Genomic DNA, 13,179 nt, shown 5'->3' with positions numbered 1-13,179 from the left:
TTGGAAAGGGAAGCCTTGCCCCTGGTATCAGGGGGGCTATTCAGGGGTCTGTACCAGCTGGCCTACCCTCAGAATGCTGGGGTTGGGTGGTCTTGCCCCATTCTTCAGAAAAGGAAACCAAGTCTCGGAGAATGTCACACTTGGAGACAAGACCCAGAACACCCACCTCTCAGGCAGAAGCCACCAAGGCCCAGGGAGGCTGGGCCTCCCAGCTGAGGCCACACAGAAGCTATGGGCCTGACTGTGTCCTGCTGTGGGATAACAAGCCCCCTGCCTGGGCCTTGGCCCAGGGGACTGCACTAGTTTTGGGAGCCCCAGACAAATGCCACCCAGGTTTCTGGCAATCTTGGGGGGATGCGAGATACTATTTCGGGAGATCAGGGCTTCAGTGGTGAGACCCTGACCCTCCCCTGACATGTCAATCATACTATGGTCCCCGTTGTATAGATGAGAAAATGGAGGCTCACAGAGGAGTCACACTGGGGCCCAGGAGGACAAAGAGTCTCAAGGGTTTGGCTGGGAACCCCCTTCTGTCCCCGTGGCCCTGCAACCGGACACCTGGTGGGAATCAGACTCTCTGTCCCCAAGACAAAAATACCATCTGTAGCTGCTGCGGCTAGACCTAATTATAGCTGGTCCCCAGGGGATAGAGGCCGCCAGGATCAGTGGAGAGACTGGGGCTGGGTCCAAGGAGCCTTGACACCACCTCAGCCCCATGGGGGAGACTCACAGTGTTCTCATATCCCCAAGGAGAGACTGAGACACAGAGAGGTGCAGTCCTTCTCCTGAATTCACAAACATAAAATGGAAGGTTAAGGCTAAACACATGGGTACGAACTGAGCACTCCTTGCTCTCCCGGTGCTGAGCCAAGGGCTGTGCATGTAAAAGTCATTTTATTTTTGGAGCAACTCTATAAAGTGGGGACTATTATTCCCATTTTGTGGATGGGGAAACCGAGGCACAGAGAGGTGTGCTCCTTGCCTGAGGTCATTCAAGCCTAGGCTGGCAGTCTCCCCAGCCTCTCCCACTTAATGCTTAAATGGCTCCATCTCCTCTGCAGTCCCAGGTGCTACTCTGACATTAATGCTTTATCAGTAGTTTTAAAATTAATGTTTCATTAATAGATTCAACTTTAAATACTTTATAACCAGTTTTAACGGTAATGCATTATCAGTAGCTTTTTGGATGGAGCAACTGAGCCACAGAGCCAAGATTCAGCATTCAAAACCTGGCCTGCCTGACCCTGAGAGATGACCCCAAGCTTTGCCCAGGAAGGGGCAGAGGCCAAAGGAGGGGTTGACATGACTTTGTCTCACCCTAACTTTGTCCCTGCATGCTATGTGACCTGAGGAGGTGCCCAGCAGTCTCTAGTGCCCTTAACACTTTGGTGTCTCAATTTCCCCTATTTGAGCCTCTTCCCTGGGCAAGCACTTGTCTCCTCTGCCACCAGGTGGCCCCTGTGAGACAGGAGGTGGGTGCTGTTACACCCATTTTATGGACAAGTATACCGGGGTCTGGAGAGGAGAGATGACTTGCCCAAGTCCGCCTGAAGAATCTAGTTATCTTTTTTTTTTTCTAATTAAAAAAAAAAAGTTATGGCCACACTCCAGGGCATGCAGGATCTTACTTTCCTGACCATGTATCAAACCCGCACCCCCTGCATTGGAAGCGCGGAGTCTTAACCACTGGACAACCAGGAAAGTCTCCCTCTGAAGAATCTAGATAGAGAGAGGAGGGTGGAGGCTGAGTCACATGTGCAGATGATCACATGGGTCAGATCTCACCCTTCTCTGCTCCAGATCCTCCTGTGGCTCCCCATTGCCCTCACTTCTGAATCCACACCTCCCAGGACACCTGTGTGGCCTCACTCCTGCCTGCCTCCCCCGCACACTCCTCTTGGCTCACTCTGCTTCAGCTTCATCATCCCCTCCCCGCTTGCTGTTTTTCAAAGCATCCAGGCTCATTCTTATCCCATGCCCTTGCCTGAAGGCTCTTCCCCTGCTAACTTTTTTTAAAAATTTATTTATTTGGTTGCACCGGGTCCTTAGTTGTGGCTCACGGGCTCCTTAGTTGTGGCATGCGAACTCTGAGTTGTGGCATGCATGTGGGATCTAGTTCCCTGACCAGGGATCGAACCCAGGCCCCCTGCACTGGGAGTGCGGAGTCTTAACCACTGCGCCTCCAGGGAAGTCCCCCCTGCTAACTTTTTTGTCTTTCAGGTCACAGTTGAAGCATCACCCCCTGCAGGAAGCCCTCCGTGACCAGCCAAGTAAATAAATATTCTCAGAGCACCCTCCTCTCATTGGTACAATTTCACATTTACTGTCCTGATTATTTGATCTGTGTCTGCCTCACCTGCCAGCCCCTTGAGGGCAGGACCAGGTCTGCCTTGCTCCCAGTTGTGCCCTCAGTGCCCAGCACTCAGTAGGTGCTCAGTAAATGTTTGTGAGATGAATAAGAGCCTCCCCTCCCACCCTCCAGCCACACTGATCTGTGTTCATATCCCCATATATCTGCTCCTCTTGAGTCTGACGCTTTGCACATTCTGTTCCTTCTGCTTGGCATATCCTTCCCTGCACTCCTCCCGGCTGACTTCTCTTTACCCTTCAGGCTAAGCTTAGATGTCACTTCTTCCGAGCAGTCCTTCCTCACCCCCTACCTCCAAGAGCTGGGTCAGAAGCCTCCTCTGGGCCCCACGGCACCCTGATCTCTCTCCATCACAGCACAGATCACTCTGTGTTGTCTCCAGCTGGTATGAGTCTGTCTCTACCTTTAGCCTATGAGCACCTGCTTGCCCTTGGACTGTGGCCCCAGTACAGGGCCTGGCACATGGTAGCTGCTAAATAAATGCTTGCTGAACAAGATGCTCAGACGCTCCCAGACCCACGTGATCCACCTGGGGTAGTGGGGAGGAGGGCCACAGCTGAGGACTATGCTCTGACACAGGACGCTCATGACAGAATGCAGAAGTTATGAGTTTGTGTTTGCATCTCACTGATGACACTGAGGCTCAGGGAAGCACCACCGCTTGCTTGGCAGTGCACAGAACATTGGCCTTGAACCCAGCTTCCCTGAAGGCTGAGCCTCTCCCAGCACATCAGCACGTATATGCATGGGCGGGACACACACACACACTCACAGGCACACAACCCACCACTCCTGCCTTCCAGAGTCACGTGGCTCTCCCCCAAGATGGGCCCAAACCTAGTCTCTGTTTGTTCTTTCTTGAAGATGGAAAATCATGAGTCACTGGGAGAGAGGGGAGGAGGAGCTGAGGGCTGGAGGGTGGAGGCAAGGGGCCTGCTGGGTCACCTGGGAAAGCTCCAACCCTTCTGGGCCGTGGGGCCCTTCTGCCCCAGACACCAGCCAGGGCCGCTGGAGGGCCAGGCTGGGGTGTTAGGCCAGGCTTGTTGATCAAGAAGCCTGTGGCCCCAGGAGGTCCAGGGACCAAGGCAAGAGAAAAGTCCAGAGAGGAAAGCGACTCACCCAAGGTCACTCAGCCTGGCCTCAAACCCAGGGCTCTAGGTCTGGCCTGATTTAGCTCCCCTTCCCATCCAAGGAGGGCCTGGGACTCCTGGACCCTGCTCTTTGGTGGCACTGAGGCCCCTCTGACCCCACTAAGGCCCCTGTTTTTCTGTGTTTCTATTCTGTCTTTGTCTTATTCTGCCCCCTTCCCTCAGTTTATATGAAACGGGAGCAGCCCCTCCCCCACCTCTGCTCCCCTCTTCTCCACCTCATTCTTGTGTGGAAGAAACATCCTGTGCTCAGGCTCCCCAAGAGGCTTCCCTCTGACATCAGCGGACACGTGTGTGTGTGTGTGTGTGTGTGTGTGTGTGTGTGTGTGTGTGTGTGGACACGCCGCAGAGGAGGCTCCTCCCCCAGCACAGCAGACAGCCTGCCCTGGCCCTCTCATATACCCAACCCAAGCTCCCCTGAAATGCTTGCCGTGGCCACAAACCCACAAACACCCGAGGACACTCCAGGGTCTGGAGGGCCCTTGGACACCCAACTGGATCAGAGCGAGGACAGTCGTGCCCAGCCACACACACAGGGGCACCACAAGGGGAAACACCCAAGCACGTAGGTAACTGGTACACACACACCTGAACACATCCCATCACCCACAGAGACACAGCCAGCTGTGGACACTCACACAACAGATAGCACACACGAGGTCGCAACTGCTCAGACTCACACGCATTCGGATGCAACGGCACTTGGGCACACCAGGTCACACAGACCCATAAGCAATCATGGCACTACCACCTCCCACCTCCACCCTCCTCTAAAGCGCCAGCCTCAGCCAAGAGGTAGAGACCCCCGCCCCTGGAAAAGCAAAGACCCTCCCCTACTCCCGCCAGGCCCTGCGCGCCCCTCCCCCACTCCGCGGGAGGGCCCTGCCCCCGCCCACCTACCGCCTGTGGAAGGAGGAGGGCCAGGAGCGCCGCGACTTCTCGAGCGCCGGCCGCGGGCTCAGGTCCCGCTCCCTGCGGCCCACAGACTTGTCCGGGTCTGAGTGGAAGCGCCGCTGGATGCGGATGGGGTGCCGGGGCTGCCGCCACAGGTGCTTCGGAGCCCTGGCTATGCCTTGGCAGCTGCGAGCGCGGTTCAGCTCGCGGGGTGCCTCTACCCCTTCTTGGACCCCCGGGGTCTCCATGCGACCGAGCCGGGGAGCAGGCAGAGAGCAGGGCGCGGGAGCGGTCCCCGGGAGCGAAGTGTCTGAGCCCGGGTCCGGCCAGAGCCGGGGGTGGAGGAGCTGTCCGCGCCGGCGGTGCTGAGGCGGGAGAAGGTAGAAACAGGGGCTCAAGGTGGGGCTGACATCAAGGAGCTGTCCTCGTTGAGATGGTGCTGAAGGATAGATAGCAGGGGAAGAAGAACTTGCGGGTGAGGGTTGAAGACAGGGTGTGGGGAGATCCCCAGCGCCAAGAATGGCCTGACGTCCCCTCTAGTGCTGAACGAAATAGGGGCAAGACACGGACTTGGAGTGAAGACAGAAATTATCCTCCCGGTTGCTGCTGAATGGAGAGCGGGAAAACAGGGGCTCTGGAGACCGCCAACACCAAGGCACTGCCCCGACTCCTGATGCCGAAAGGAAAGAAGGTAGTAGATGCAGGAGCTCCGGGTGGCTGAGACAGAAAGGAGCTGTCCGCAACCTGTCGGTTCTGAAAGGCAGGGCAGGAAGACAGACAGGGGTTCAGGAGAACCTTCAGACCAGGGTGCCGACTGCCCAGGAGGTGCTGAAAGCAGTGGTGGGTCCTCAACCCTCCCCCATGACTGTAGCAAAGACGAGTCTGGAAGCAGAGTCAAGGGCTCTGGTCTTCAGTGGTAGGCACAGATGGCAGTCTCTCTGCTCAGGAAGGTAGGCTTAGCGGTTCAGCCCCAGATGGGGTCTCTTTGGGACCTTAAAACCCCCATACACGCAGGGCAGGAATCCGGGAAGTAAAGAGAGATGGGGGAGGGCTGTGGCAGGGCTCTCCAATGCCTGGGATGGGCACACAGAAGCTGCCTCTGGTTGGGATTGCCAACAGTGGGGGTGGGTAGAGAGGGGCACTCTTTTATAGCCACACCGACACCCAGATCCTCAGCAGAAATGGCAGGATCTCATTCGCCCTGTGACGCCCTGGGTCCCACCTCACAGTCACAATTGCTGCCCTCAAATCCCAGGCCTGCCCCTCCCTTCCACAGTGCTAGAAACTCAAGGCCCTGACCACAAGACATTCTAATCTCAGGGGTAATTTCCTGGGAAGTGGCAAAGGGAGGGCGAGAATATTTTCTATCATCATGGTTAACAGAAGTAGACATGGACAAGAGCAGGGCTGAGAAGGTGGGTGTGGCTGGGGAAGGCAAGCATTTGCAGCCATTTGGTGCAGCAGATTTGGGAGAGGAAGAGCCCCGATCTTTTCAGAGAGCTCACAAGGACATCTCAAGGATATTTCCCATGAAGACTGTCTACCCTCTGCCCCAGTTATGTCCCCAAGTTGGAGGAATGGGAAATGCTTGGGCCAGGGAGTCAAGCAGACCGAGCTCCAGCCCCAGTACTACCACACCTTGCTGGGTGATGCAAAACAAATTGCTTCTCTCTGTCCATTACATATGGCTCAGTCCCCTGCCCTCCAAAGCTGACAGTGGGAGACAACTTGGTCCAGTGGTGGGAGATGTGGGCTCTGTCACTGGCTGGCTGTCACTTTCCCTCCACAAACCTGTTTTCTATTCCAGAAAATGGGAGTAATGATGGTATTCCCACCTCTTGGCATTGTTGCAAGGATGAAAAGAAATGTCACATGTGAAGGGTCAAAGACCAGGAGCTGCCCATACCAGTGCCCCCTCTCTCTTACCCCCTGCTGGTGTCCACCAATGCCTGATGTGTCTACTTCATAAATAACCTACTTCTCTCTAGCCCATGGCTCCTGTCCTGGTCCAGGCACCACTTTCTCCTGCCCAGAACTACCCAGGCCTCTTCGTTGGGCTCCAGCTATTTCCACTACTGCTCCTGACCGTTCTGCCTACAGCAGTCGCAGGGAATTTTTTAAAATGCCAATCTCGATCCCCTGAAAACCCACCCATGTCTCCCCATTACACCCCATGAAGTCTTGGGTGGTCAAGCCCCTGCCCACCTCCCCAGGCTCCCCTCCTACCCTCCAGCCACAGTGACCCATGTTCAACTCCTCATGCGTCTGATACTCTTGAGTCCAAGACTTTGCACATTCTGTTTCTTCTAATTGGCACACACTTCCCTGTGCTCCTCCTGGCTGACTTCTCTTCATCCTTTAGGCTAAGCCTAGATGTCACTTCTTCCAACCAGCCCTTCCTCCCCCCCTCCACCCCCTCCACCCCCCAGCGCTGGGTCAGAAGCCTCCTCTGGGTTTCCATATTGCCCTGATCTCTCCAGCTAGTATGAGTCTATCTCCACCATCCCCCTGTGAACACCTACTTGCCCATGGCTGTGTTCCCAGTACAGGGCCTGGCTCACAGTACGTGCTTAATAAATGCTTGCTGAACAAGTTAAAGAAAGGTTCAGCTAGACAAAGTACTCTCCCTCTCCTGGGACAGGCCCTCTTGATCCCCACATGCCTCCTCACCTGCCTGGGGCCAGGCTGTGGCTTTGCTCATTCCCTCCAGCCTCGATGTTGAACACCACACAGGCACTGAGCTCCACGTCTCCAGTGGTCCCGAGACGGCTCGACAGTGGTGGCAGCAATGGGGTCCCTGAGAAGCACCTCCGGATGACACCACTGCCAAGGGGGTTCATGGGGGCCAAGCCAGAATCCGCCGACTCCCAGACTGACTGGGGAGAGAGTGACAAAATATGAGCAAGTTCCCAGGCCTGGGGCCTCTCTGGGACCCCGGGGACCATGAGACTCTGAGACGCCCTCACCTAGATTCCTGGACTGACCTGGAGAGTTGTATCTCAGTCCTACTTATTCCCTGAGTGAATTTCCTTCTCTGAGCCACAGTTTCCTCATCTATGAAATGGGGATGTGGATCTCAACTTTGCAAGATATGAATAGCGCCCGGCCCACAGTAGGCTTTGCAAAAATATTTATTGATCAATCAATTAATACACAGTATATTCATTGTTTATAACATTATATAATACATTGCTATTTATTATAATAATATGCACTGTAATGGTATTCTAGCATAGTATATTATTTATTAAAATATAAAAATAAGGTATGCAATAAGTAAACAAGTGAATAATGACAGTACCAATAGCTAATCTTTCTTGTACACTCACTCCACATAGGTGGTGTTCTAAGGATCCCTCATGGGTTAGCTCACAAGAACACAATGAGGCCATTTTATACAATTATCCTCATTGTGCAAACAAGAAAACCAAGGCTCAGAAGTTAAGTAACTTGCCCAAGGTTGCAGTTGGCAAGTAAATGGTGGAGATGGGATTCCGGATTCTGAGCTTTGGTGACTCATTTCTTGAAGGAAGGCCTTTACAGGACAAATTAAATGAGATAGTGTTTGCAAGCATATGCTGGGTAAACACTTGGGACATTTAAAAATCAAACAGAATCGGGATGAGTTGATGAGTCGGGAGCGTGCGCTCTCCAGCCCAACAGATCTGGATTCAATCCATGCCATGTGGTCTAGGCCAAGAATGCCTCAGTTTCCCCATCTGTGAACCAGTGATGAAATCCAAACAGATTCCTTGGGGTTGTTGATAATAAAAGGATTCGTCCGGCACGGGCCAGTCGTAGGCTGGGAGCTGTCCGCAGTGCTGACCCCAGGAAGTGGCACCAAAACTGGAACCCACAGCCGTGGGGGTAGGAGTGGGAGCCAAAGGAACAAACATGGGAGAGGCAGAGCTCAGAGTCAGCCTTCTCCTGCTCTGCCCCTGCACCTCACAAGTGAGCCCGTCTCCACCATCAGACTCAACATTCAGATGGGGAAACTGAGGTCCAAGACCACAAGGCTGATCAGGGAAGAGCCAGGGTAAGGGGGGTGGGGAAGAAGATGAGAGAAGGGGACATCAGTTGAACGTCTACTATGTTTATTTCCTTCCTTATGAGGTGGATCTTCTTATTCCCATATCACACAGGAGGATGTTAAAGCTCAGAGAGGAAATGACCTGCTGAGGGTCACACAGCTGGGGGTGGCTCATTTCCCCCCCCTCTCCCTTCAGATCTTTGCACGAATCTGCTCCTCCTAGGACCTAGGATACCTGACTCTTTGCTGACACACACCCAATTTGAGCACTACCGTCACCACCCTCTCCCAGGGGCGCCTGAATTCTAATGCAGAATCGAAGTGTTCCATCCTAGGCCTCCCCGGGGAGGATTCCTGGCAGCTGGGAGGGTGTGCAGGGAAAGCTGAGGGTGGCGTGTGTGGAGACAGTGGGCCCCTCTCAGAACAGGAGGCCCACTGAGATGTCAGATGTCTGTTTTCTTCTTGAGGAAACTGAGTTCCAGATGGGAAAACCACTTGCCCACATTTATATTCATTCATTTATTCATTCAGTACAAAAAGATAGTTTGTATGGTGCTAGAAAGAAAATTAAACCATGTTAGGGCCTGGAGAGTGATTGGGGGAGGGGCCAGTAATATTGCTCAGGTGTAGTTAGGGGCCCTTCTGAGGACATGACTTTGAGCTGAGACTGGAAAGAGGAGAAGGAGCTGGCCAGGAGAGAACTAGGAAAATAGCATACCTGGCAGAGGGAACAGAATGTGCAAAGGCCCCGAAGTGGGAACAAGCTGGTGTGGTTTGATGAACAGCGAGGGGAGGCTGGAGTGGAGTGCGAGGAGGTGGGTTGGTGGGGAATTGATGTGGGGCCTCGGGGGTGGTTCTGGGAGTGGATTGAGAGCTTTCAAGAGATGCCACTTGCGGGACTTTCTTGGTGGCGCAGTGGTTAAGAATCTGCCTGCCAATGCAGGGGACACAGGTTCGATCCCTGGTCTGGGAAGATCCCACATGCCGTGGAGCAACTAAGCCCATGAGCCACAACTACTGAGCCTCCGCTCTAGAGCCCGCGAGCCACTACTACTGAGCCCGTGTGCCACAACTACTGAAGCCCACGCGCCTAGAGCCCGTGCTCAACAAGAGAACAAGAGAAGTCACCGCAGTGAGAAGCCCGCGCACCATAACGAAGAGTAGCCCCCAGTCACTGCAACTAGAGAAAGCTTGCACGCAGCAACGAAGACCCAACGCAGCCAAAAATAAGTAAGTAAATAAATAAACACCAATGAGTTTTTTTAAATAAATTTATTTATTTTATTTATTTAGTTTTTGGCTGTGTTGGGTCTTCATTGCTGCGCGTGGGCTTTCTGTAGTTGTGGCAAGCGGGGGCTACTCTTTGTTGCGGTGCACGGGCTTCTCATTGCGGTGGCTTCTCTTCTCTTGTTGCAGAGCACGAGGTCTAGGCACACAGGCTTCAGTAGTTGTGGCATGTGGGCTCAGCAGTTGCGGCTTGTGGGCTCTAGAGCGCAGGCTCAGTAGTTGTGGCGCACGGGCTTAGTTGCTCTGTGGCATGTGGGATCTTCCCAGACCAGGGCTCGAACCCGTGTGCCTTACATTGGCAGGCGGATTCTTAACCACTGAGCCACCAGGGAAGCCCCCGATGAGTTTTTAAAAATTAAAAAAAAGAGAGATACCACTTGCTTTATGATTTTAAGAAGTCTCCTGTGTCTGCATCAGGGATCATTGGGGGAGGATAGAGGCTGGGGCAGCAACTGGGTGGGACATGGACCAGGGTGGGGCCCATGAGTGGATGCGGGACATGTTTTGGTGGCTGAGAGATGGGCCATGGCCATAGGGTGTTCAAGGAGATTCAAGGGTAACTCGTGATTATGATGGGTGACTTGTCACACAGTTCTCTGGATGAGTGGGGCCACCATGACCTAGATGGGGAAGATTTGGGAGGAAGCACCACAATCTGGTGAATCCAGGTTCCACATGGCCCCCAGGGGGAGCCAGAGGAGGCAGCTTGATGTTTGGGTCTGGGCTTGTGGGGGGCCTGGCTGGTTTTGGGGTGAAACAGACAAGACAGGCCCTGTGGGGAGCAGTCGACAGCATCTGCAGGGGGTTGGGTGGTGGGTTCTTCAGCAAGCCCCGACTCCCAGGACCTAGCCCAGCTGCTTCTCCCCCGGGGTGGTGTAAGGTAAGGATGGGGGCTCTCAGAGCTGCAGGTGGGGGAGGGGAGGGTCCTCCAGGCCTCTCAGCTGCAGCGTTAATAAACCTGCCACTCCAGACTGATTGCTTTCCTCCTTGAGAGTCTGGAGTGGGGACAGAGGGCCTGGCAGGAGGCCCTGGGTGGGGAAGGGATTGCGGGGAGGCTGAGAAGCCGTCTTGATTTGTCCATCTCTCCTGTCTCTGAAATCCTGATATGAGCTAGCTCTGGCTGCGACCCCAAGTCCTGCCTCTAAGACAAACCGTAAATCTGTCCCTTGACTGATCCTAACCCTCCTGTGGCCTCCAGCACCCCTAGATCACAATCCACACCCCTCACCGCAGCCCCCAAGACCCCACGTGCCCTAGTCCCTGCCCTCCACCACCTCTCACCTTCCTCTTCTCCCCTCACTCAACCTGCCTCAGCCTCACCAGCCTTGTCGTAGCTGCTCCTTAAACCTGCCCCAGGGCCTTTGCACAGGCTGTGCCTTCTGTAGGAAATTCCCTTCCCCCAGCTCTCCCCGTGGCTGGCTGCTTGTTTTCATCCATTCTTCAGCTCAAAAGTCACCTCCTCAGAGAAGCCCTCCCTGCCCAGCCTGGGCAGCCTCACTCACATTCTCCCACCTCCAGAGGTTATCCTTTTTCTTGGTTTAATTTCTGTCTGCCCAGCCTGTGAGCCTCCATGTTCCCAGGCCCAGCACAGTAGGCACTCCACGTGCAAGTGGAATGACTGATGCTGTAAACGGAGTGTTTGGGGGAGCATAATGTGGTCCCCACTTTGCAGAGGAGGAAGGTGCGACTTGGAGACGGAGCCAGCTGCCAGGGTTCACTGGGGCTGCCTGGTCACACACCACATGAAAGAGGAGGGCCAGGGATTGTCCTGGGCGGCTGGAGCAGTTGGGGGCTCAGCTCGATGGCAGGGGTTCAGAGCACAGACAAGGGTCCCAAAGACCCAGGTTCAAATCTTGCTCAACCATTCACCTTAAGGGAGAGGTAGCCTCTCTGGGCCTCAGTTTCCTCATCTGTAAACTGGGGCTACCCTTATCTTTCTCCTCCTCCCGCAGACAGCTGGGGCGTGGCTAAATGAGTTAAAGCGTGTGGGACCTTGCCTGTTGCCGGGGACCACCTCATCCTGACTTCTCTCCGGCCACAAAATTTTAGACCCCCCTTTTTTTACACAAGCATATAGAGTCCCAGAGAAATTACCAGCCACTCAGGCATCAGCCTGGGATTCAAATCCAGCTTCTGCCCAGTTCCGCACTCACTACTGTCTTTTTCTCCTGCCTCAGTTTCCCACTCACTACTGTCTTTTTCTCCTGCCTCGGTTTCCCTGCCCCGAATGTCTGGCCTCACACCCTCCACACCCTGGACTGAGGGCATCCAGGCCCCCTTCCCTTGGGCAATCAAAAACCTTGCATCCAGACCCAAGGGGTCCCTAGTGCCCTCCCTCCCCCATGCCCCCCACCCCGGTCCCCTGCTCCCAAAAGCAATGGCTGCAGCCCTGGGCTGGATACTTGGATCGAGTCTTAGTGGCCTTTATGGGCCTCAGTTCCCCCATCTGTAAGTGGGTTTCCAGGCAGCTCTGGGTGTTTCCAAGTACTGGGACCCCCCCTCCCCCATGGCCTGGACAAGGGCACCCCACGTCAGCCACAGCCCGCTCCCCACGGCTCACCTCGTTTAGCGGGAAGGAGAGAGCTGTTCCGCTGCACCGCATGGCAGCACGAGGTGTCTCTGAACCTGGGGAGACGGACATGAGACCTCTGGGCTCTGAGGGCCCTGCTATACTCCTGTGAGAGCCCCCCCCCCCAGACAGGTGGCCCACTCCCATACCCCGCATCCTCTCTTGGAGCCCGCAGATACTCAATCAAGGTAACCTGGGCCAGACCACAGGCACCAGTGTGGGGCAACCACCCGGCCCTCTGCAGGGGCCTCCGTCTAAGGGCAGTGGGCTCGGTGCCCAGACATACTCCCCAAGCCCCCTCCCAACTCCCTGCCCAAGTCAGCAGCTTTGGAACATCAGGACCCTCAGGAAGAAGTCCCCTGGCCCCATGGGAGATCCATTTAGCTCCCAGCCAAGCTCTGGAGGGTGCAGGGACCCCAGCCCACTGCTTGAGAACCCCCCAAACTCACACCAGCTCTGCGAGGCCTGGGTAGGCCTGACGCTCACTGCCACCACTGAGTCCTGCCTGAGTCCTGTGACCTCGCAGGGAGCGGGGGAGGGGAGGACTTAGCCTGCCCAAGAGGCGGCCCAGGGTCCCCGCCCAAGTGGAGCCCCTTAACTGTCTGAGCGCCAGGTCTGAGCAGGACACACCCACATACTACCCTCAGGACCCAGCCGGGAGGTGAGGGGCAGAGCGACTGTGAGGGTGTGAGGGTGTCACCAAGAAGGTGTGAGAGAGTGGCCAGGAGCGCGTGACCACGTGTGTTTGTGGGGGGAGGGGGGGAGGGGGAGGGACGGGCCCAGAGTGGGCAGGTGTTAAGTTGAATTGTTCTTGTGTTTGCTTATGAGAGAGGGAGGGAGCCAGAGAGAGAAGAGGAGAGAGAGACGGGGAGAGAGATGGAGA

This window comes from Balaenoptera acutorostrata, chromosome 2 (assembly GCF_949987535.1).
Source record: "Balaenoptera acutorostrata chromosome 2, mBalAcu1.1, whole genome shotgun sequence".
NCBI lineage: Eukaryota > Metazoa > Chordata > Mammalia > Artiodactyla > Balaenopteridae > Balaenoptera > Balaenoptera acutorostrata.
Note: the sequence above shows the minus strand (reverse complement) of the source record.